Here is a 26,103-nt window from a genome sequence, read left to right on the forward strand (position 1 = left end):
CATGACTTAAGATCAGCACCCAACTGCTCTGGTTATGGCACTGATGATGTGACAGCCTCTGCAAGGCCTGTGTCCTATTTGAAATACAGAATTTTAATGAAGTGACAAAATCAATTTATGCTTTTTTTAAAATGTAAAAGATTTAAATTATGTATACATTTTTTTCATATTAGTGGTATGTAATATTAACTTTCTTTTAAACTGAATTTTGAATGTTCTAAAAACATAGGCCACTTTTCAAAGTAAAATTAAATAAACACATTAAATTTATCTTTGTGATGTATTTAGTGTGAGCTTTTCTTTTTTTATTTGAATTATTTAAAAAACACACTCCAAATGATTAATTGCTTAAAGAACAAACACCGGAAAGATTTTCCAGTAGACAACTATTCTCCAAACTGCTCATATAGAAATGTTTTATTATCTGTTTGTTTTTATATCCACACTTTAATGGGTCAAGTATACTAGACTCAGAAGATCATTAAGTTTTTAAAAGGCTTTTCAAAAAGATTTTTACACAGAAGGAGATTTATTTATAATTGTGACCTCCCCAATGAGCATTTGTTCTTGGGTAAACAGGAGTCAGTGAGGTGTAAAACACTTTCATCACCTAATGAGGGAATGTCCCTTAAATCCTCACCATTACAATAATAAGTTACAGTAATCACAATGATTAATCTAGATTTTCATATGGTTATTATAAAGTACTGGCATTTTACTTTAATTGCAGTACAAGGAGTATTTTGCTTGTATTTTTTTTCTCATATTCTCTTTTTGTCACACTCCCATATGTAAGCTCATCAGTACCATTTTAATAACATGACTCAGCTCAAATAAATGTTTTCAAATCATCACTGAGTAATAATGATAAGTGTGACCAAAAACTAAAACTGAAGAAATCTATAAGGAGGCAAATCAGATCTATTTGATTTTATTTCTTAGCCCTTCAGTAGATCCCCCTTCACCGGATGTTTATTATTTAGTTGGCATTTTAATTTTCTTTGCCAATGCTCGGAAGGTAATACAGCAGGTTTGCAGCACACACTTTCTCTCTCATACACGTAAACTGAATCACATGTGCAGGTGTCTCATGGGGCCACCTTGCTGTGCTTCACTGTCCTCTGGATATTCGCAAACGGAATATATGTGCTTTCAGGTTTGGAATAGGGCCAGGCCCATCTCCTCAATTTTGGGTCATAAACAAGGCCTCTGCCCAAGGACTGCAGGGTATTTTAAAACAGGGCTCAGCTTGATTGGACACACTTCTGTTGCTCCCACCCGACTACTAGCAAGCCAGCTGATCAGAGAGGCAGAACAAAGCTGTTCTCTTACAAGCCAGTCTGCACTCAACCCCTTGTACAGAAAACAGGATGCAATTGTACAGAAAGAAATGAAAAAAAAAAAAAAAAAGCATAGGCTGTCTTGTAGATGGTGAAGAAAATGCTACAACATTTACAGTGAGAAATTCCTGTACACAAAATTTCTCTAGGACAAATTCAGCATCGGTTGCTCGTCTCAGCAGGGAGATCAACGCTGGGATTAAGTATGGGGAGAAACAAAATCCGGAACCATCCAGAGGGCCTTGACAAGGTTGAGGAATTTAAAGTGAAAATGAGGTTTATGACAGCCTATGCATTCTGCATACAGCCTTACTCATACTGGTGTTTTCAACGTCTAATTTATCCATGAATATTACAACGTGCACCATTTGGCTCATGAATATGAAATAGACGGAACCACAGGCTCTCCTCATAATCAACAGTCGACACACACAGTCCATCGTGAGCTCCATAGCTCTGCAGCACCTTTTTCTCTGGTGCATTTCGCCAATCACTGCCGATCACAGACATAGCTGTGTGTCAGTGTTGGGGCAAACTGCTTTGAACAGCATGTCAATGCAGTCTTTTGTTGCCAAGGATACTTTAAAGGTTTGAAAGCACGCTCCTTTTTTTTTTTCCGTGTTTCACTTTTCTGTCTGTTATTCATTCATAGAGAATATTTATTTACAGTGTCATAGCCTTGATCTATTAAGAATTTATTTATTTACTTTCACAGAACAGACAAAAAGTGATTGTTATGTTTTATTTACCCCGGGTAGATAAGCAGCAAAGCTTACTGTAGAACCTCTCTGAAACACGATGCAGAGTTAAACAGCTAATGCACCACCAATCTCTACCCATCCGTTTACCCCGCCTTAAGCAGCATGGCTCTGATCCAACATGGCCATATGCCCCTTAGCTGAGCCACTCTGTGCTATAATAAATGACTCATGATACATAGTCGACATATCATCACTGTCCAAGAATGACAAACCACTACTGGATGATACTGGTAGGCAAACTAATGAGTACGTGTGATGCTTTTTATCTGGCTCACAAAGGCATACCTCTGCTAAATAAACTGGACTTTTTTTTCTGTCTGTGATCAATTTTTGTCATTGTCTGTCATTTTATTTAACCAAGGCACCTTCTTCCAAATGTTTGCTGAGTTCCCTCCACAGCTTTCTTTTAACTACGGATCTGTTGTTGCTCCTCTAGAATTAAAATAGGCTTCGCACTATCAACAGACAATTGGAATTTTATTTTCAGACATACCTATTGCATACATATCTCATGAGATATTCATGCAATCAACAATCCCAATGTATACTAGCAAGTTTTATGAGCAAGTTTGGCATGTCGTCCCATTTCTTATCCATCAGGGCAACCACTGGACACCTGTCGGGTGCCTCATCCGGTGCAAACATACAAAACTGTTTCATGAGAAAACTATTTTGTCCCAAGCAGCTTACTGTGTCACATTGAGTGTACAGAACTATAAAAACTGACCTTTGACATGTCCGGCAGAAATTCACAATAAATCTATCTCAACTAAATCAAACCTCCGCAGAGTGACATACACCTGAGTATGTGGAGGGCCTTCATGTTATACATGCCAAGGTTGTTAGTCTATGAGGAAAAGCGGGTATTGATAGGAAGTTAGTTTTGAAATACTTCTCCATTTTCAGACAAAGCTTATTAGCCTAACCCTGCTTTTCTAGTGACTGTATGCTGGTGTGTTACTTTGTCTTATAACGTTTGTTCACTAATGAACAAACGTTATAAGACGTTCACAGAATGACTATGCTTATGCTGAGATAAAAATACATATATGTTGATGATTTACTAATTGGGCAACTTGAAAACAATTTCACAAAGGGTATCAGTGTAAAGACAATAATCTGTTTTTATAAAGTATTTTCTTCCTTCTTCACATTTATATTGAACTTTGCTTTTGTCTGTTATGTAAAATTCAATTGTGTCTTTTGTTCAAATGTTTTTTGAGAAACATTTGAACAAGCAGAGTAAACCGGAGTAAAGCTTTCTCTCAACAATGTTAAACTCAATACTGAAGACAGTGATGCATGCTCATCCAGTCACATGACAGGACCTGTTAAATGAAACTGCGGCACAACAAGCCGTGGGTAAAGTGGTCAAGCAGCACTGCTTTCTCGATCATTATTAATGGGCTCAGAATGTGTGATAAAGGCGACTCCCTAGTTTGTGTCAGGATTTCCTGCCTGGATAATTAAAGTCCAAGCTGCAGGTGCTAGTTAGATGAGCCAGCAAAATTTTGCTTTGCCTGTGTACTACACAGAAGTGTTTTACACTCACTGAACTCCTGTGTGTTACCTAATGATTGTTTTCATTACTAATTAACACCTTGAGTACTTTGTTAATTAATCTGATGTCCTGTACGCAGATGGTCATAAGCGTTTAAAATGCCATTTTTGGTAATAAAAACCTAACCAGGCAAGGTTTGCCCTTCTAACCTAAACCTTAATACTTAGCTTTTTTTTCTAATTCCCTGATAAAAAAAAAAATAGTAATTAAAACCTCAAATTGCATCTTTCCTTCAGGACCATATGCTGATCCAAGGTGGCTTATGTGTGAATGTAAAAGGGCTAAACAACCATCTGGAGGGGCCAAGGATTGACCCGCTACCCTTGCAGTTAGGGGTGAAATGCTCTACAAACCCTAGTCTTGTCAGTTTATGTGACTTACAGTTTTCTTCGCAGTGGGGACAAAGTCCGAAGAAGTGAAGAAAGCAAAATGTGTTAACTTGACACCTAAAATATCTCTTTACAGCTGGCATGCATGCAGGAATTTCAAAGATCCCTGCATGTAGTCACCATGCAGATACGTAGTCACCATAATGCAAAAAATTCTGCTTCTGCCTTGTGTCTATGAAAATAACTCAAATCTTTGCATCATGTTGACTGCAATAAAAATAATAGATTTGTTTGAAAATATGTTACTGAGCAAGTATGTGGTGACCTTATAATTAAGTGTGTTGACATGTAATATAGCTATTTTAAAAAAACAGAATACTGAAGCAGCCTTTTGCTTTGCAGCACAATGTACAAACATTTTCTTTCTAGGTTAAGTGGTAAAGCCTGTTATGTTTCTGGACTATGAGTTGCCCTAACAGCATAGTTATGTAAGGCACTGGTCCATGAGTGATTTTTGAAGGCGTGAACATTGCATTCAACGTTGTCATGTGGTAAATCCTAAAAAATATTCAGACAACATGGTAGACAAACCAAAAGTATGCATTACCAAAGGTTATGTTCTCATAAAAACCCTGTTCTCACCAATTTGAGAAGAGACTCAAAGCAACCTATCTAAATAAAGTAAGATATAGCCAACTACTATACTAAATGTGTAATATTAATTCAGATGTTAGTGGTGAACAATCCCTTTGACATCCTGTTCTTGTAGCTGCAGAGTAAAGTCAAAATGTTGAATAGAAGGTGAATTTAAGTATTTTAAATATAATTATTTGCAAAAAACATGAGTCAGAGCATCTATATTCAATGATTTTGCAACAATCACACAGGAGGGAAAATATCAAACAACTGCGATAACTTTCTTTAATCTAATAAACTCACTGAAACTTCACTGGTAATGTGATAGTACAGAGGAATCAAGACAATGACAAAGTGAAGTTCCCTTTTTCCTTTATTTATTTAGTAATAGAAGAAGAGGACAATATATTATTTCAACCAGGGAGTTGCACCAAAAATCTGAGCATCACAAGAGAGGAACTTGATGTTCTTGCAGTGTTCTATGAGCCCCTCAAATGTCACAAAACAGTATAAGTGAAGTACATGTTAACACAAAAGGATAAAGACGTAGCTGAGGAACAACACACTACAGAGACAAGCCTGTCATCCCTGCAATTTCCCGTCTCGCTTTAGTCGTGTTTATCTTGGCAACAGTTACTGGGCCTTTATCTTTGCCAATTAAGCCAATCTAGTGGACTGCAGTAACTTCACTCTCTGGTGTTTGCCAGAGCAGTAATGAACTAGATATTAATTTCATTCTTACACTGACTCAGTTAACTCCCACCATGAATCATGAATCGTTGCCTGTTCCTCAAAAGTTGTAACATGAAAGTCCATGCGTGCATAACTCTAAGTGGTGTTAAGATATTCACAGACATCTAAGCCAAATGAACTGGCAGGAGATAAAATGTACATCAAAATGTGGGGAATTAGATAGATTTGTGAGGAGTTAGAAAGAGAGGGAAAGAAGGAGGAGGGGGAACTGAACATGAGAGAGATACAGGCTCATCATGCCAGTCATCACTTCAGTTATTATCCCTAATTCTCGAAGGGAATATCTCAGTAAGGCGGAGTAAATTCGATGCTGATAAGCAGACAATGAGATTTGCCTGTGCCATGAGGCAAAGCTTTTCCAAGGGCTTCCTTTCACCTACAGTGGAGTTCAACTTAATGCATCAAATAGCAGAAAACTCACATCGCTCTCATTAGTGCGAGCTGGATTCCGCTTTGTTGTTTCGTTTTGAAGCAGTATTTCCAGGTGCTGCACAAACTGTTGGTGGGATTTGACTCTCTCCTCTCTGCCCTCTGTGAGTCTCAGTCTAATTAGCACTATAAACCTAACCACAAAATGTTATAGGCAGAACCATGACTTCTCACATTAGGACATCCCCCATGAAATTTCTAGTGTAGAAAGCCCTGGGTTATGGGTAAAGCCAAAGCAGTGAAAAGTTCTGATTTTCACACAAAGAAGAAAATGATGATGGTGTTGAAGGATTACAGTTTTATACACACTGCTTCAGGAAAACTAATGTCTGTTCAACAGTCTCTTCAATCAATATTTAGCCAAAAAATTAAATATCACTTCTATTGCTGGCTGGATTGGCACTGAGATGTGCACAAACACAATCTGCTGAGGATCTATCTGACTGACCTTAGTCATCCAAAAATCTGCTTTCCTAGTTTAGCAAGGTTTGAGATGTTTTTTTTAATAGCCTGAAAATAATGAATTGGTTTACAATAGGCAGAGGATGAAACAAAACCACAGTAGTACCACAAGGGCTGAATTACTTGCTTTGATTTGTGGCAGCGTCGATAAAGTCCTTCAATTTCACTTCAATTTTCAAGAAGCATGAAGGGTGGAGGAAAAAAACTGTAGAGGTCACAACGCTAGAGGCATTTGTAGTGTATAGAGTAGATTTGTTGTTTAACCAACACATTTCAGATTAAGTCTAATAAGATCCCAGCAGGACTGCAGATCAAAACATGCTTTACAATAGAAACTATCCCATGTCACTGTAACAGTTTCAGCAGAGCTTCAGCAGCTTTCTCACCGGCTATAGAAAGTTTATCTTGTAATGTAATCTGGACTATTTCTTTAGTCTCCACAGACAGTCAGTACTGTCCTAGATTTGCAAAATGTTGGCAAAAACTTGAGTGCAGAGAACATAACGATCTTGCAGATGGACTGAGGAAGAACTGCAATGGGAAATAGATTTGTAGACATTTTTACTTCCATCTGGAGGTCTGGTATTTCAATTTCAAGCTGCTGTCCTCCTTTAGAAAGAAAACTGAAGAAACATAAATAGAGCTGCATAATCATATAGGGTTTTTTTTTCTTTATCTTGAGTAATTTAATTATCACAATCTTGATGATGCAATATATGTCAATAGAATAGCTAATTTGTTTAATTTCTCCTACCCAATATTCAAATACCCTTTCTATCTTGATATATGTAAAGCTGATTAAATACCAATTGAATAGCAAACAGATCAAATTTAAACTGTGCTTCCCATCAACAAACAGTGTTGATAGTACAGCCCTGGGTTTCATGCAAGAGCAAGGATAGATGTGGAAAAGCACCATATGATCAGTCTTAAGTATAAGTATAGTATAGTGAATGCTTGATTTTGTTGGTCTATGTCTCTTCCTGAGAAACATTGCTAGAATACATGATATCATAAGTTTGATAAAACACCAGGAAAGTTTGTCATTGAGTTTTTTTTAACAGCACAATAATTCAAATCAAGATACCAAATCAGAAATGGCTCAACACACACAAAACTGATCTTCCTCCATAACCTTCTAATTCTCCAGGCCTTATTCCCACAGAAAACATTTGGGATGGGCTGGAGAGGAAAGACCAACGCAGAAGACCAAGGACACTGGACAATACTGGTATTGCCCTCTGTGTTTACTACAATGTGAAATGTAGCAGGAAAAATATTGTTCAATTGGCGAAAATAAATTGACATCATGGCTAAAGGACTATGAAAACTTAGTTGCCATATCAAAGTGTGAGAAAAGACATTAATTTCTTTTCCCACACTTTCATTAATTATTCTTAAGTTGCAATTAAGAATAATTTATTGAAATTATCATTAATTGGAAAAAAAGAGCAAATTACCAGAAAAAAAGAAGCTGTGGGAAATATTACTGACCACTACACAGAAAACACTCCAACATTGTTCTGACTCATAAAATAAGTACAAAAATAATCCAGAACCACATCCAAAACCCTGCAAGCCTTACTTGTGTCAGTTAGGGATAGGATTCATGATTCAACAGCAGTAGAGAAACTGGGCAAACGGCTGCCGTGAGAGAGATCCAAGGCCAAACCTCTGCTGTCCTAAAAGATCACGAAGGTCTGTCTCACATTTATCAAAATCATGAAACAATCGTCTTAATGATTTCGTGATGAGACAAAAAATAAAATGTTTTAGAAGGAGGGTCTCCTCTGACATGTAGCATAAAACTAACAATATTTAAGAAAAAGAACATAAACTGTTATTTAGTAGCAGTATTGTGATGGTAAAGAGATATTTTGAAGCCTTGTGTCCTTGATGACTTGTCATATTCACTGCATCACTTATTCTGCTCTTCATCAGAAAATCCTGAATAAGAATGTCTAGTCATCAATTTGCAAGATTAAGCTCAAGAGCGTCTGCATTATGCAGGCCAATGAACCAGGAAACACAAGTTCACTTTTCCATTGCTCAGAGAAAGCAAAAATAAAGTTTTTGAAATTGCCTAAGCTAAGTCCACACTTTTATCTGTCTGGGCTGCAGTGACATGACCTTAAACAGGTCATTCATTCCCACATATGTCCAATGGGGCTGAATTAAAACAATTCTGCGAAGAAAAGTGGGCCAACATTCCTCCCGGTGGTGTAAAAGACTAATTGCCAGTTACAGCAAATGACTGATGGGAGGAGGTAGTACATGTCAGGTTCAGGAGAAAACTAACTTCTAAGTAGACAATGCTTGGTTTGGATTATTTCTTCCATAAACAATTAAGTCATAATTTGAAAATTGCTTTTTGTGCTAAATAGGTTATCTTTGACTGATATAAAAATTTGCTGTAAAAATTGAAACCTCTAAGCATGTCACTATAACTACAACAGAAAATGTAATTAAAAACGGCCATAGCATGGGATTATGCTGCTACAATAAAAGGTTAAATAAGTAAATACAAATAACCTTTTGTCAAGATTTGTCAAATCAGGCCATTTAATTTTATCTACGATGTTCTTTGATCTGTTGCTCCTTTGTAAAGCCTCCAGGTGTGCAAAAACAAAAGGTGCGATTGCAGTGGGGTGGCACACTAGCAAAATTAATAATGATTCCACTCATTGTTCATGTGGCACAGCCTAAACGTTTTTTATTTTATTTCATTTTTTTACATAATAATATTGAGAAAATAAATTGATTGTTTCTGACACATAAAATAATTATTTACAGCTAAATATTGTTTGACTGTAACTTGTAAGTGACTCAACTGTTGTGAATTTCAAAACTGCATGCAAATACAAATTTTGCATTGCTGCATAATTATACTCAAAGGTAATGCTGACTGCTGAAAAATGAAGTGTGACATTTTTTTGACTCTGAACTTAATTAATCAGCATCTCCTGCTATCAGCTTGGGATCAGAGCGCTCAGATCTCTCCACATCCAGAGGAGTAACTCACAAAAAACAGCTTTATGTGTTTCCTTCATTGCTGCTTTAATTTGTCCTGATTTTATTTAAGTTGTTACACTTAGAAAAGTTTGAAACTCATAGAAATAAATAAATACGAGGGTTATGGCAAAAAATAAAGCATAATTGCCCTTGGGGTATTGTTTACTGTGATTATGCATTCTTCAGAGCAGGGGGCGGAACTCAGCTGTGCCACACATCACAACACTGCCATATCTAGTATATAATCACAGAAAATAATGTTGACTTGTGCATTATTGCAAACTGTATATGTGTGTAGGTTGTTGGGAATCTGTAGAGAAATCTATAAAAGGTCATTATGGCATTTGCAGAAAGTGGCTGGTTGCTGAAGAGGCAGAAACATGGTGCCTGTCGACTGAAATACTCTTTCTATCAGAGCGTCTCGCTAGAGTTGATTGCTGGCTTCTGCTGCAGGCCACTGCAGACACATGGTACACAACACAGATGGTGAAGTAAGGCACCAACAGTCACAGTCAAAACAATTATGACATTTGTGCCATGAGTTATATATTTTTTTCAGGCATCACTGCAGCGGCTCTCCACAAGTCACATTTAATTGTAATAAAATACCAAATACAGTAACTGAATATCGTCTCTTCATACATCACCACGCTCATATTTGTTGATTTGGAAAAGCAAAATTGTGAATGACACAGAGCAGGATTCAGAGAATAATCCCCTTTCTGGTGCACAAAGGCATAACTTAAGCTGCTACAGTGAACACTAAGTCTCTCTCCAGCCTGGCATGCCTTGGACTCTTTCACACCCGAGTGGTCCAACTGAGATCACCCTGTCTCTTGACTCGACACAAACACATGTTTTCTAGAGGTACTACTGGAAAGATAGCAGGAGCAATCTATCAAAATGGAGCTGGCTGAAAGTCAGTTCAATCACAAGGTTTTCCCCGCTCACTTCTTTATGTCAAGAGGACGCATACTTCAAATATATACATAAATCCAAGTCATTTTTCCATATTATATACGTTTTTAAAAAAGCCTTTTTTGAGCTGAGCTGTTTTTCACTTTATTCAGACAGAACACGCAACATAAATTAGCCCCACTGTCATCCTGCGTCCTCAATCCCGCTGAGATATTCAGAATCATGAGCTAACAGTGTGAATTGATGAAACAACAAAACGGGTCTTACATATCATGAAGCATATTCCTCAAAAACTCTGACTGCCACCATCAGTCACCAGCTGGGAAAGTGTAATGCAGAGCACTGTGGAAATGAATCAGCATTTCTTTGGCATTGACAGGCTGAAACCAAAAGCTTTCAAAATCAGGCATTAATCCACAGTCAGAGTCTACACAGCACACCGTTCAGCAAAAAAAAAGCCAGAATTTATGCAAAACTACAATCAAAGATAATTATGACCAAGGTGAGTTGTGTTAAAATGAAAGCTTCGTTATTTCGTAATTACTGTAAGATATTTAGTATGCAGAAGTACTGAAACTCACTTTCTGATAAACTTGAGTGAAAATACCACAGTTGCAAAGTATTCCAGTAACTTCAAGGGGTAGTATGTATTTTCAAAACACAGATTGTTTTTTTAAGGCATAATCAAGTAACTATATTAAGTTCAGTTGTCATAAAGATGTCATATATTATCAAACATAACTAAAAAGAAATTTGACAACTTGAAATTGGCCTCTGTCTCTTTAAGAAGCTCCTGCTCTTCCCAACATTCTGCCCTCAGCACACCCTGCCTTCCCATTGTGTCTTTTACTACTTGGAAGCTACACTGAGGCTATGCTTTAATGAGGGAATAACATTATAACATGATATACAACTTAAAAAGATGATTTTACATAATTCCAACCTCTTTAAAAAATGATGATGTGATCTAATTTTCTTTTAAAACAAGAAGATATTGATTACTGATTATTACAACAACAATAATGCTATTAATACTATTTTTGAATGCTTATTGTTCAGCATGTTACACCTTTTTTAAGCTTGGTCACAGGTCAGAAACATGTGTGTGTGTGGCAGTTATACTTCTTACAATGAAAAAAAAAAAAACTCACTATGTCACTTTTTCTGACATTTCACTAAAAAATAATTAAACCATGACTACAGTACCGTTTCAGTCCTGAAACAGCAACCTTCCAAAATCTGTTTTGTCCATGCCTGTTATGAATTTTTAGGCAGTTGCTGGTAGAAATTTCTTAAATAATGTTAAAGTTTACTAACAATAACACTTGTATCTCTCACTGCCATTAACGAATCACATAAAATACAAAATATTGATTATTACAAAATCTATCTATGAACAGACTGATAGATTTGTCCTTCTTTTAAATGCAGGGGAAGTGAAGATCTAACTTTCTGTCAGCTAACCAGCTGGATGCAGCTGCAGGTGGGGAAGGGGCGGGGCTGCACCAGTCATTATCTGTGCCCTCCTTTCCAAATTCATTTTGAAGTTGACTTGATAAATCACCAGTATCATTTTTCATTCCTTGTCCTTTTATAGACCAATGATTAGCATAAAATTATTCTTTGACACATACCAAAACCATCACTATCAAGCACTGTGCAAGTACAATCATCGGACTTTCTTCTTTTTTTTCTTTTGGAAAATGTCAAACTAAAATTAGACTGAGACTTGGCTACACCACATGCAATCTGTCTTTAACTTAATGTCATTGACCCAATAACATGAGCATCTTGGGTGGAAATTAGCAAAGAATTATTATTTGCATGAGTCTTTATTTAACATCTGAACAAAGAAATTTGCACATGTGAGCAACCAGCCCTAAATATTACTTGATGATTAACATCCCAGCAGGCTTAGCGCTGAGTGTGAAAACCCTGGGCAGACCCAGTTGCTCATTATTTAGACTCCTGTGGCTCTGTTTAAAAAAGAAGAAATATCAAAAGAGGGCTGATTGTTAAAATACACTTAGTTGAAGACTAACACATATAATGGTGTTGAGTGATGACAGCATAAATAACTGAGGTTTTGTGTTGTTTTTCAAAAAGCAAAAAAGAAAGAAAAAATAGATTAGACAAATGTGTCACAATATGTGTCACAGGAGTAAAGATAGAGCATATCACAAGAAATTTATGGAGGAATGTTATTGCAGAAATCATAAATTATCCTTTTTGCCCCAGTAGTAATGCAAGAACAAAAACCATGTTTTGACACAGGAACAAACCTTGGATAGATGAGTCACCGTTCACCCTGTTCTCTACCAGTGGTTGACTACATGTGTGTCACGCATGAAGAGAAATTCATTCAGCCAAGTGCTCATTTCCTACAGTGAGGGCTTCTGTCGGGGCTGCTGTAGTGAGCAGCCCGAGTGTGGTTTGTCTCCATTCAGTTGCTTGGCAGGCAGGTAAATGCCAAACCTCCACAGCGTTTGTCAGGGTGATCACATTCCTTGTGTTCTGCTGTTTCTCTCCTGATGACTGAACAATTTAACAAGGTGATAAACTCGCAAACTCAAAGGCCGTGACAAGAACCACCGTTGCTGCTGCATAAGCTCAGAACTCAGGTTTTCCACACTTAATGGCTGAAAATTCTCAACCAAGCAGAACACAACGTTTATTTCAGAAACTCGGCTGGCACACAACCCGTCAGCAAACTTCATTTTTTTCCCACAAGAACATTTAGGAGCTCAGTGTGGCTCCTCAGGTGGCCAATTGTCCTACTGAGAGACTAACAGGTGTGTGGTCCTAGTGTTAGCACTTCTAATTCATCTATCTGAAAATCCATTAGTAGATTTAAAAAAAGAAAACATCACTAAACAAATCCTGTAGCCTATTTGTAAGAATAGGGTACAAAATAAATTATGACACATGTAATAACAATTTATGAAGCATCTTCAGGCCCCAATTTGTGTTTTCTGTCATTCTAAATTATAAATATTCACATGGGTAATAATCTAAACCCCTGGCAGACTCATTTGCCTAAATACACAAAAAAACTCACAATTCAGTTCTCAAAGAGGCAATTAAACCAGCTTTAAATGAAGATACTGCAGATTGTGTCAGCTGCGCTCATACATGCATGCAAATATCACGGTAACCAGCCCTCCTCACTCAGAGCGTGTCCTTCATTTTACAGGCTGGCCGTAAAATCGCCAGATGTGAATATGGTAGGGCACACTTGAGGATCAGTCGGTTACGGTTTAAGTGGAAAGCTTTTGGCTGCAGCAGCAATTTCAGTTGCAATGTCAGAGCTCTAAATGCAGGACTCTCTTTAAGCCACTTCAAGCAAAGCATTTTCAGCACCTCACTCTGATGGACAGCTCCCACATAGATTTTTTTTTTCTTTCTTTAAGACAGCATTGCCAAAGCAACAATTCTAGGACTTGACATTTTACATTTCAAAAAGCAACCTGTCTTATGGGTAACCTTCTCAAGCTGTGGTAGGGAGGGGTGGGCGTTTTGGGGGGGGAAGCTTTTTATTTTTTTTTTTGCTTGAGGTGCATTACCCATGGGTGGCTTGACTAAGGTTTTTGTTTTCGCTACACGGTCAGGACGCGTAAGGACAAAACAAAATAAGACACAATGAAATTTGGGATGATGCGGGAGAAGATTTTCCTTATTTTTGTTGTTTGTCTAAAACGTGATTCACTGCTCTTCAAACTCACAGCGCCCTTCGCATGGACCAGCCAGTTCACCTGGCCAATCCGGCGCCCCTTTTGCTGCAAACGTGTATGCTGAGAATACCTGAACTGAATTTGAATTACCATATGACGTAGGCCTTTTTCTATCAGTAATGTCCTACTGGCAACAGGGACTAATACAGACTCACGGTCTCTATAAAGCGCTCAAAGAGAGAATTTGTTGCACCAGTTCCCTCTCAAATCTCCTTTTCTTTATGGTTACATGTCTATGTATCAGTCGCAGCCATTGAAATACAAAACAAAGCTCAATTTTGAGAGAGAATGCGACAGATTTTTGAACATTTCCACACAAACAGAATTAAGACGCAAAAAGTGTATTTCTTGGCATGTAAATGGACAGGCAAAGCGCAAATCGGGAGCTTAAGTGGCGATGGTACAGAATTTGGAAAAAAAAAAGGGGAAAAACGGAGCACATCTGAATGAAATAGCCTACTTACGCATTTTTTCGAATAAAAGAACTCGAGGGCAAGAGCAGAGCAGGAAAATTCATCAGGGCCCCCGACCACGTTTTCAAGATTTGCAGTAGCACCGAGACACAAATCTCCATGTGAAAAGGGGGGCTTGGAGGCTGCTGCAGTCCACGTCTCTCTCGATCACAAGTCAAGATGCTCGCCTGCGAAAAACGCCAAACACTCTGAGAGTTGCGTTCATCTGCGGTGCGGTCACCATTCTGGACCCACAGAGGAGAAGCAGTAGCCTCCCGGACTTGAAGGTATTCCTCTGGACCGAGGAGGAGGAAAATCCCGCAGAGTTTTTTTTTTTTGTTGTTGTTGTTTTTTTTGTTTTTTAAAAAGAGGGGGAGTGAAGTCCGTATGCAGGCCGCTTCTCACCCTAAAACAGCCTCCCAGGCGAATCCACAAAAATAAAATTCTGCCAAAAGAAAAACAGACACACAAACATAAAGTGAAAAAAAAACTGTCACTCAATGGCTCTCCCAAGTCAGATGTTCATTACTGCATGACAGTCAACGTTTACCTATTTAAAGCCTTGTGAATAAGGTCAGCGCAGCGAAAGATGGAAAAAAAAGCGTCCAACACAGAAAAACCTTAGAATGCCTATTGGATAAAATTGAGGATATCCGTCCCACTGCAACCATCAGACGCTCCGCATCAGGACAAATGGCTTGCCATAGGCTGCTCTGAAATTCGCAGAGCATATGGCACACAGCATTTCTGTCAAGTAAAATGGGGAAGATTGTAGGGGGTGAGATTTTTCATCCCCCGCCGTCAAACCCGTTCGGTTTATTGATCACATCGGTGATAATTCCGCTTGTCAGGCAGCGTGGCTCCAGTCCGCGCTGTTTAGGCTGCAACGTCCGTGTGTTGCAAATAAAGCGGCTTTTTGCCAGCGGCTCCTAATGGTCCCCCAGCTCGCTGCCGTCCATGACTTGAATAGCGAGCGCGCTCAAATCGTCTCCGGGCGCAGATCTGCTGTGCGCGCTTGTGACTCACTGGCGGTGTGTGTCTGTTGCGCATGTGTGTGCGTGCACGCTGCTCCTCTTATTGCCCAGGGGCCGCTTTAACTTTGACCACTTTGTCTTCCCGTCTCGCTGCCCATTTAAATCACACAGCAGTCATTAATTATCGGGGATCAATAGCGTTAATGGATAAAGGACGGATCTGATGGGGTTGGAAATGCGCCTGTGTGTACCTGGAGTGCGCGTGCGCGTGCGGTTCAGTTGTTGATGAGGTATGGTTGCCACCTACAGGCGTTATTCTCTATTCAGTCATCTAAAGCGAACTATCTCCACAGTCAGCGTCCTCAAATAAATTCCCACTCAACATGTAGGGGTATTATCACTCCTCCGTGTTAAGCACTGACAGATGCGTGTGCCCACCAAAATCAGAAATATTTATCATTTTATATCTTTAGTTTCAGGCTATGAGACCATTACATAACCTCCGCTGCCGTTTTCATTAAACATGGTTTGCTTTTAATTACAAACATATCATGCAGCACATTTGGGCTGAAATCTGCTTTGAGACAGAGGAGAGGGGAAAAAAAAACACATAAAACTCACCCACTGCAAAGAGCACCAAGGCACACATGTTGGCGTTGCCCTGAAGGTGAGCTTAAGTGAATTGAAGATAGAGAGAAGTGAGTGAGGTTTCATTTGAACTGAGAACAGCCTGTCTCATTAGCAGACATAATGAAGCAAAAATCATTCATGTGTTAGAGCACCTCCTGGACTGTGAGGCCAATAAGGCCCATAATTCAACTGAGAAAGAGAGAAAGATTCATTTTTACCTGCCATAATGTTTATGATCACCTGAAAATTTAAAGGACAGATGAATGGGAGGTTTTGCATATCTTTACCAAACAAGAGAGTTAGCCTTTTTTTTTTTAATATGAAAAAATATACCTAATGGTCAGATGTTCTTATGCTCTTTTCAGTTGTGCCACACTGTTGAAATGCAAAATTGTCTATCCATACTCAGTGGCTTTCAGACATGATGCCTGTCTTGAAAAGATTAATTAGTCATTTATAATTAAAACTACATGTCTGATTAGATCTGTGATCCTTGGACTCCATGATGCACCTGCTGCATTGTTATTTAATCTGCTTGGTATGGGGTTTGGTCGTTTGGCATTTTTATGCAAAACATAATCAGCTTGCCAACAACTGGCACCAGTTAGAAGATACATTCTAACTCACCTTTAATTAATTGTACAACTGTGTCAGACAGCAGATTTAATAACTATAGATTTGTTATGTAGCATTTTTATCTGCTACATAACAACTGGTTTTGCCAGAGAGCAGTGACAGCTGCTCTCAGTCATTTGCTGTGAATGGCTGACTTTTTTTTTATCCTGCTGTGAGGAATTTTGTCCCATTTTTTTACTCTCTAGAATTTTTTTATATTCAGCCACATTGGGGGATTCCTGAACATGAAGAAGTCATGTTAAAAGTCATGTTTAAAGTCATGTGACAGGGCGTATATTTTATTTAATTCTACATTTTGTGTAGAAGCCCTGCAACAGACAGGCGACCTGTCCAGGGTGTATAGGCACCAGCATCTCTGACCCCACAAGAGACAAGGGTGTACAGAAAATGGATGGATGGATTTTGTGCAAAACTGCCTAAAATCTTTATTATTTCAATGCTATTCAGTCTTTTTTAGGTGAACTTGCTGATGTGTTTTTGATCATTAACCTGCTGCAATACCCAAGTATGTTTTAACTCAACTGGACTCTCTCAACCAAAAGGTCATGTAATCCTTTAACCATTTATGGATATTATTCAATTTGTATGATTTTTATTCTTGAAACTTTTTATTGAATGGCACAATATCATTTCTTGACATTTTTTTTCTTGCATTGCAATCAGTGATTTTTTTTATTCTGCTGATCTAACAGTGATCAAATCAGTGTGAGTTATTGAAAATGCTACTTTATTGTGTAGGGCATAGTTGGTTTAAATGGCTTTTCCTGTTTCAATTCTGAGATTTTTTTTTGTACTTATTGTATTTAGATTATATTGATCTTTCAATAAAAAAAATTCTGATTGGAAACATGGAACTGTAACCAAAACCAAAAACAACAGAAATCTGCAACAGAGGCAAATCTTATTTAAAAATCCCTAAGAATCCAGTTCAGGTAAAATTCTAATAAATTCAATTTATTTCAATCTGAATTCAAATTCAGTTTGCAGTTTACTTCCAACTGTAAAACACTGCATCAAAATTAGTTATTAACTTTCTATCTATCCCTCCTCATGAGCAAGAATTTGTCAGTTTATTCATGTAGATGTGGTGGATTAGCAGCTAGCATAATAAACACCATCCCAACAGTTTCTGCACCAGCAAGGCTAACTGTTATTTATATGATTAATTGATATTCACTAATAGAATTGTGTTGTTTTTTTTTACTCCTTTAGTATTCAGTTAATTGAGTTAGCCCTACCAGAAATATCTTTCATTTGAATGTGATTGTAGAGAGTTGTTCAATTTGTACAGCTGATGACTCAAGGAGTATACATCATCCCAGCATCTCACTGAAATCCTTTTATAATTCTGTGGTTATGTATTTGTTGAAAGAGCTGTTATCACTGAAGTGCTACTCAGACTGGGACAAGTTTTAAATATGTTTCTTCATTTATCATTTATAATGACTCATAAGGAGGATGTCTTTTGAAACCTTTACACCAATGTCACCAAACTATCACATTATTATATATATTACAGTTTGAAGACTCTGTTGGGTCTTGATATATTGTATATGTAGGCTGCTGTTCAATGCACGTTTGCATTGAATAGCTACTCATTGGCAGATTCCGTTTTGCAGTGTGCTTCACATAGACCTTTTCCCACTTTAACAGCCCACACCAGTCTTCAGCATAATTAGCCATGGATGTCCATGTAAAGAGCCATTAAATACAAAAGTGATGGCTAAGTAGAAGGAGGAGCTGCAGCAAGAGGTTTGATGAAAATTAAAAAGTGACATATTATTTTAAAGTAACTCCATTGAGAATTCATTTTTGTTTCCCCAGACTGAGATCTTTCAGATATATATTGACTGCATGAAAAAAGGGTGAGGGTAGCAAGCACTGCTTTTATTTTATTATTTTTTTTTATTTTTATTTTTCACAAACTAAAACCTCAGCAGGTCTGTTCAATCAAATCAACGCCAAACATTTACTGCATCAAATATGTACATTCTCATTAGAATGCTTCCATTCAAGGGCAATATAAGCACATCCTTTGCTTTACTTGGACTTATTTGAAACAATACAGCAGCAGTGAATTTAAGCTCTTATATTTATTTCAAAGGGGATATCAGCGTTTTGACTCTAAAGGGTATGTGAAAGCTTCTTTTACCGTTGCTTTCTTTCAAAAGGTAAGACTGGGAATTGCTTGGATGAGTTGTGCCTTCCTTCACATTTTTAAAAGAATTTCTTCAAACATGCCTGCATAGAATATGTATGCCCTATCATGGATGATATCTTAAGCTGTATTATATTCTACAAATTCCTCGACTTTCTAAATAACTGTGTTGTTAACAAGAGGAATAAACCTCCAGCAGAACCTGGCTGCGTATGAGCGGCCATCTGCCATGACCGACTGGGGGGTTGAGGAGACAGAGCAGATACAAAAAAAGAAACAGAAGAACTGATGCAGAAAAAAATTCTACGTTAATGAAAAATAAAAAAGCTAATCACAGGAGAGGGAAAACATTTAATTGCTGGCAGCAGTAACTCAGGCGATGCCCTCCCCCAAGAAGGGACCTCCGCCAAAACAGAATGCCAGACCAGGTGCAGCTTCTATGGAGAGAAAAACATCTGAGAAAAAACATAAAGATGAACAGTAAATAATGTAAGTTGGAGAGTAGTACACGAAGAAACTGAGGAATGTGGTCAGTCTGTTCCTCAGCAGTCTGACCCTACTGCAGCATAACTACAGAGATAGCTCAGGACAACCTAAATCCTTAGAATGAGGCATGAGAGAGCCAGAGTCATGGAGTACTGTCTTTTCTTACTGTTTTCTCCCCCCACTGGATCAGGCCGTACCGCCTCCTACTCCCCCTCTCAACTGGGCAAACATCACTGTCTTATCTATGAGCTTTATCAAAAAGGAAAGTTTTAAGCCTCGTCTTAAAAATAGACAGGGTGTCTGCCTCACGGACTGAAACTGGGAGCTGGTTCCACAGAAGAGGAGCCTGATATCTGAAAGAGCTGCCTCCCGTTCTACTTTTAGAAATCATAGGAATAACGAGTAAACCTGAAGTCTGAGAGCGAAGTGCTCTATTAGGAACATATTGAACAATCAGATCTCTGATGTATGAGATCTGATTAAGAGTTTGATTATTAAGGTCTATGTGAAAAGGAAAATCTTCAATTCTCTCCTGGCTTTAACAGGGAGGCAGTGAAAGGAAGCTAAAGTACGAAAAATATGATCAATCTTTTTCATTGATACTAAAACTCTCACTGCAGCATTTTACATCAGCTGAAGGCTTTAACTGCATTTTCTGGACTTCCTCATAGTAAATAATTACAGTAGTCCAGCCTTGAAGGAAGAAATGCCTGCACAAATTTATTTCAGCATCACTTCTGAACAGGATATTTCTATTTCTGGAAATATTCCAGAAATAGAAATTCTGATTTCTCCTTTCTATTCTAGAAATAGAAATTTCTATTCTAGAAATAGAAATTCTGATTTCTATTTCTATATTTTTTACTTTACTGTCAATGACTAAAATAATGTCATTCACATCAAGAGATTGACTAATCAATACGAAACAAAGCTAAAAAAACTTCCTGCATTCGCAAGTGCTATTTAGCAGTATTATATTTAAGGTTGAGAGTGTTACATATAGTGTTTCGTTCATTTTGCTATTTCAATGGTAATTTGCAACATGTATTAATATATTTATATAGACATCAAAACAACATGGTGGATAATTAGTCAGTTTATGCATCTGAAAAAAGATACAATGTATACACTTGTGTTAAAAACAACAGAAAAAAACTTGAATTGAATCTGACTGCATGCTGTTTGTTGCAGTTGTGTTTTATTGTACTGTAAGAATGATCTTTATGAGCAGTGTGTTTGTATTAAAGCATTAAGTTAATGAGGCCACTACATTATTTTCTCACCTCAAGCTGCTTCAACACAAAAACATCAAAAGATGTCAGGAAAAGCACATATACACATGCTCTGCAATTCCTGTTCACACAAATGAAAAATATCCCGTGACAGATGCATTCGATTCTAACATCCTATACATTGAAGTGGTTGCGTGTAGGTAGACTGTTTAGGATCACAAGATTTGATTCAATAAGTATGTTTAAAAAATAGCAGTGCTATGTTTACAACATTTCAATGTTGAGGGATGAGGCCAAAGCTGCCTTTTAAAATGTGTGTTCCAGTGTTTACGCGTAAACTACATGTAACCCAAAATTACAGTGAGAAACCAACAGAAAGGCAGGAAGGGAGGAGAAGAGTTTGGTTTGATGCAACAATCCTCATGAGCACCCAAAATCACTCACCATGAATTCTTCAGGGAATTCACTGCTCTTTTCACAGATGAGCTCATTCTGACACTTCCAATGGTTAAGTCTACAAGGCTGACCTGGCTTTATTTTTTTTAACAGTTTGTCATCAACGACAAAGAAAGAAGAGGAACATTTGTTTCGCCTGTCACAATGAGCAACCTTATATTTTGAAGAAAACAAATTAAACCCTGGAATTAATTTGTAATTCCATGGCACTGAATAATGGAGCAGTGTGATGTTAGGGTGAGGAAACATAAATGCGTGGACTCTGACGAATCACGTTTGCAAAAAATTTGAAAAATCCACCTCATGTGGAGCAAGGTCAAATAGTTTTCAACAACAATGTTTTTCTACTAAACTGAATTCCAAGTATGTTTGCTATCAGATACACCTGGAAGTATTTATTTTAATTGTGAAGTGCCAACAAGTGAAATATCACCTGAAAGCTAAGGTAGTCTAGTGTATTTGTTGCACTAACATAATTGAAAATCCAAGGCTGGTGTTGGAAAGATGTGATGAAAGGCAGATAAAGCATTGGGAATTTAAAATGAGTGTGTGCCTTTTGCAATCTTTTGGGAGAAAGAGCTTTCTCTCCGTGATTTATTTAGACATTATGGGTATAAAGTCTGTCAAACAAATTGAAGGGCACAGTTGGGAAAAGCTAAGTGAAAGTGTTTAACAAATTATGGGCAGAGACGGCTTTAGTTGAGTCTTTTTATCCATCATTTTGGTCCATAGCCACTTTTCTGTCAAAATATATTTGGCCTGTATATTCCTGTCTCTGTAAAAGACATCTATCCTTCCTATTTCTTCTTTTCTATCGTTCCCCATCTACCCATTGGGATCCTTGGATCAGCTGCTGTTGAAGCACATGTCCCAGACTGCTTTCTGGGACAAACTTCAAGAAGCTGGGAAAAAAAGATGGAAGGGGGAAAATATGGTTAGAGAGAGAAAAAGAGAGTGGCTCCTCTGGCACTACGGAGCCTCTTCAATTATTCAAATGGCCGCTGTCCCTCTGCACTTGTTCACTCTGCTTGGTTTGAATATTAAAATGGCCGCCCCCAAAAAAGACAGATTTGCAGAAGATGAAACTCATGCAGAGAGCAAAGGCTGGGTGTGCTTGACTTTTTACATCTTTGCCTGAGCAACTATTGAGCAGTCTATGCTACTGACAGCGTGACTTTGAGGAGTAAGATATTCCTGTCACGTATGGCCTAAATTCCATTAAAGACAGGCTGATGGACTGCATTATTAGCATGAAGAAGAGCATGCTACCTGTGCCCCAAAAGACGGGAAAAGCCCACTCAGGAGCAAACTTTGAAGTAGTAATACTTTCCTTCCCTGTCCTTTATGCATCTTGACTTGGTCTCTATGGTTCAAGACATTTACTGACATTGACTTTAACTTCTAAAATTGCAAAAGATCCAGAATCTCAAATATGTTGAAATTTGGACCAAGACAAGCTATGAAAATTGATCACTTTAACTAGCTATTCTAGGAAGGCTTTGCAACCAATAAAAGCAAACAAGGCAAAACCAGATCTTTATTTTTCTATTTTTATAATGAATACAAAAAGCAGATTCAAGTTATAACTGTATTTGTTACAAAGTTATTCTAATAAATTAAATGTACGGAGAAAAAGGAAGCATATTTTATTATAAAAACTGTTTTTTTGGGAGTAATTTAGCTGGATTTTCTTTGTTCTGGTTTCTTAATAGTCTAAATATGCAATCATAGAGATCATATTTCATCATATTTAATTTAGTCAACTTATTGGAAGACTTATTTAAAATAAGAGATCTACAGATAATAATTTAGCACTAATGGAACTTCTGTTATCTTTTTACATTACTTTCAAACTTTTTTGGTCTGCAAATGTGAAAAAAATCTTTTATGACATATTGTTTCTTAAATGTTGTTTTTATGCGTTTAATACCTCATTCTTAGAATGATAATTGAAATCGGCAGCTCAGACGTAAAAGAAAGCCGGGAATCTTTGGCATCCACTAAAAGTCTTGTTGGTATCTCTGCGGTTATTACTTATGTATGATGTTCCTAAACTGTAAGCTGGTGGTCTCCTGTGGTCGTCGCCACCTTGATGTATTCACACAGCCAGATGGTGTATTTTTCTTCATAATACAAACTGTGCTGTGATTCTGGAGCAGAATTTATTTCCACTGCTACACAGCAGAGTGTGTCATGGGAACAAACGTTGACTGCAATCGACCAAAGGAGCCAAAAAGCAATAGGAGGAGGCAGAAGTTACTGGAGCTGACTTAAAGCTTTGTAAACTGTTTTCTCTGCAGTGTTAATTTTCCATAACAGCGCTCTGTGTGTGTTCAGCAACCACCTGAGTTCTGCTTCCATGCTAAATGTTTTGCTGGAGTAGGAAGAGGGGAGGATAAGCATATTTTCATAAATGAAGTTATAAAAAGATTGTTTTAAGGTGTAGAAATAGGTAAATTAATGAGGCCACTGATCACAGATGATAAAAGATTAATAACTGGAGAGATATTTTTAAAGGACATCTAAAACTAAATGTCAAAAAGAAAACAATGAGTCAATGTGCTTTCTCTCACTTTAGTGTTTTGTGTAATATTTGGAATAAATTGTTATGACAGCAGCAGAAAATGCTGCTGAAAATGAAGGAGCTTTCACAAATTAACTTCATATATCCATGTGAAACTAAAATCTGTTCAAATTGTTTTTTTCTTTTTTTATCGTAGTTTAAATGTATATTTATTTGGTGAAGCAACTCGGGAATTCTTATTTCATTGCATTTTTGGTTCAAATATAATATTAATTGTAAGGACCTTTATTGAGATTTCTTTGAAAATCTCTGTAGATTGCCTAATGTCCTGGATTCTCCTTTATGTTCTGTTGCCACAAGCTAGGCCCAGAGGGTTTTCTATAGGATTAAGGGCTTTTAAAAAGTCCAAGTTTCCTTGCATTTAATCAAGGTTCCCAGAACCTTTGGAAGAGGAATACGCCTGCAGAATTGCTTCTCCTGTGTTCATGAGGTGCTGGCATATTGATTACATATTCATTCTTTGTTTCAGGTCAGAACTACCTTGAGTGCTTGCTGAAGAAAATATTTTGTGACCTCAATATACCTTTTCTTGCAGTTGTCCTTAAACAGTTAATTAAGGACATTTAGTATCATCCCCCACTGTGTGTGGTGGCAAGATAAAACTGGGTCCGTGTTTAGTCTTGTCATAGTTCCAGTTCTTTTCAGCATAAGATATTTATCTGACTATAGATATGGAGTTATGAAAATAGAACATTTTCCTGACCTTTTTTTTTCAATAAGTGGCTAAGAGAAATAGTTGTTGGTGTCCTGTTGTATCAACACTTTTGATTTCAAAGCACATGCTCTACTAAGCATTCACTTGATGAGATACATCTGTTTAATCAAAAATAGAATTTGGATATAACCTAATGCATTTGGAAATTAAAATGTGGTAAATGCCACTTGCCAAAGTTAAAACCCAGCATCGAAATTGAGAAAGAATTTCAGGTAAGTGACTTTGAATGGCTGTTGGTGTCAGACTGGTTGGTCTTGGCTTTTCACAACCTTCTGATCAACTGAGACTTTCATGAACTTTTCACACGCAACCATTGGGTGTACAAAGAAAAGTCTGAAAGAGAGAAAATAACAAGTGATTGGCAGATGCGTGGGCGAAACTTCTTGGTTGATGTCAGAGGTAAGAGACGATTTGGCAGACTTCTTCAAAATGATAGAAAATCTTAGGAACCCTAAATAACCACTAATTAAAACCAATGTATGCTAAATACCATCTATGGATGCACAACACATCAAGATGTGCTGGAGCTACAGAAGACTCAATCTGTTAAAAAAAAGAAGGTCAGGTGATAGTTCACATGCTCACCTAAATTGGACAATTACAGAATGTGAAACATTGCCTGGTCTAATTAGTCACAATTTCCTGTGACAATCTGATGGTAGGTTTTAAGATTTGGCCTGAATAGCATAAAGGCAGTCGGATTTAATAATTGACTTTATTTGATTGGAAAAATGTAAGCCTGAGTGCATAACTACACCAAGGTTTCTGCAATGATGCTCAAACCTTGGATATTTTGGACAAAAAATATTCTTTTTTTTTTTTTTTGTTTTAAGATATATCTAAGTAAATGACTATGGGTAATGCATTAATGTGATAATACATAAATATCCAATAAGGTTTTGTTTGTAGCATATTTATAGAAATAATTGTCACAATACTATGTTCTGAGCCAAAGAGAATATATAATAACTGTTTATAATTTATAATTATCATTTGGTTTATAATTACCAAATGACAAAAATAAGTCCTATCCACTTTTCATCAAATCAGTAAGAATGTTTTGATAAGACACAGTAATAACCAGTAATACTCAGTGAAAGTGTTTGAAATATCAGTGTAATGACATTTGGCATCAAAAACCTTTAAAAATGAATTATCAGTGTTGCAAAGTTGTTGAAATCTTAACTGGAGAGCATTAAAAATATAACTTTGTATGAAATGGAGAAATGTTTTGATAATCTACTTTTCAATGACCTTTTTCCAAGATTTTAGGTTGGACATGGGTTTGTAGTGATTTATTATGTAGGTGTCGAGGTTAGGCTTCTTTAAATGAGATTTGATCTACTTTCAAGGACTAAAGAAAATAACCGTAGATAAGAGAAGTATTTACTATCTGTATAGTGATGAAACCCAGAAGCATTTTACAAAATGCACTTTTGGGCACCATGTCAAGGCAGTATGTTTTGGACTTATAGGTGATGTAAAAGATACACAAATCAAGGGTTGAAAATCAGCTGATTGCACACGCACATAATGATGGACAGGAGGCTTAAATTTAGATGCAGCAACATAAGGCTCATGATGTCCTCTTCTTTCTGTCGGACATAAAAATCTCCAGTCTGGAAAAGAAAAAAATTGTTGAACAGGTGTTTGAGAGGGACAAATTGCAAGGAATCCATTAGCTTGTCAATGATATTTATTGATGGAAGGAGACTGGTGAATATAACACCAGACTGTATTTAAGACTTTAATTGTCTGAAAACAACTTGCATAATCCTCTTTCTAAGAATGTCAGCACACTTCAGGCTCTCTTACGTCATGTTTTCCCACAAATATGGTCACTTGAAG

The 26,103-nt window shown here is 37.3% G+C and overlaps 1 protein-coding gene across 1 annotated transcript in view; it reads right to left on the minus strand.

Moving 5' to 3' along the window:
* The window catches only part of LOC129364318 (leucine-rich repeat-containing protein 4C-like), a 45,852-nt gene extending 30,519 nt beyond the window's left edge, over window positions 1-15,333 (minus strand). Inside the window, exon 1 of the mRNA XM_055036881.1 lies at window positions 14,397-15,333. The gene's annotated coding sequence lies outside the window, so the exon portion shown is untranslated. The remainder of the gene's footprint in view (window positions 1-14,396) is intronic.
* Between the last annotated feature and the right edge of the window lie 10,770 nt (window positions 15,334-26,103).

Source organism: Poeciliopsis prolifica, unplaced genomic scaffold (assembly GCF_027474105.1).
Source record: "Poeciliopsis prolifica strain line A6 unplaced genomic scaffold, Auburn_PproV2 SCAFFOLD011, whole genome shotgun sequence".
Classification (NCBI taxonomy): Eukaryota; Metazoa; Chordata; class Actinopteri; order Cyprinodontiformes; family Poeciliidae; genus Poeciliopsis; species Poeciliopsis prolifica.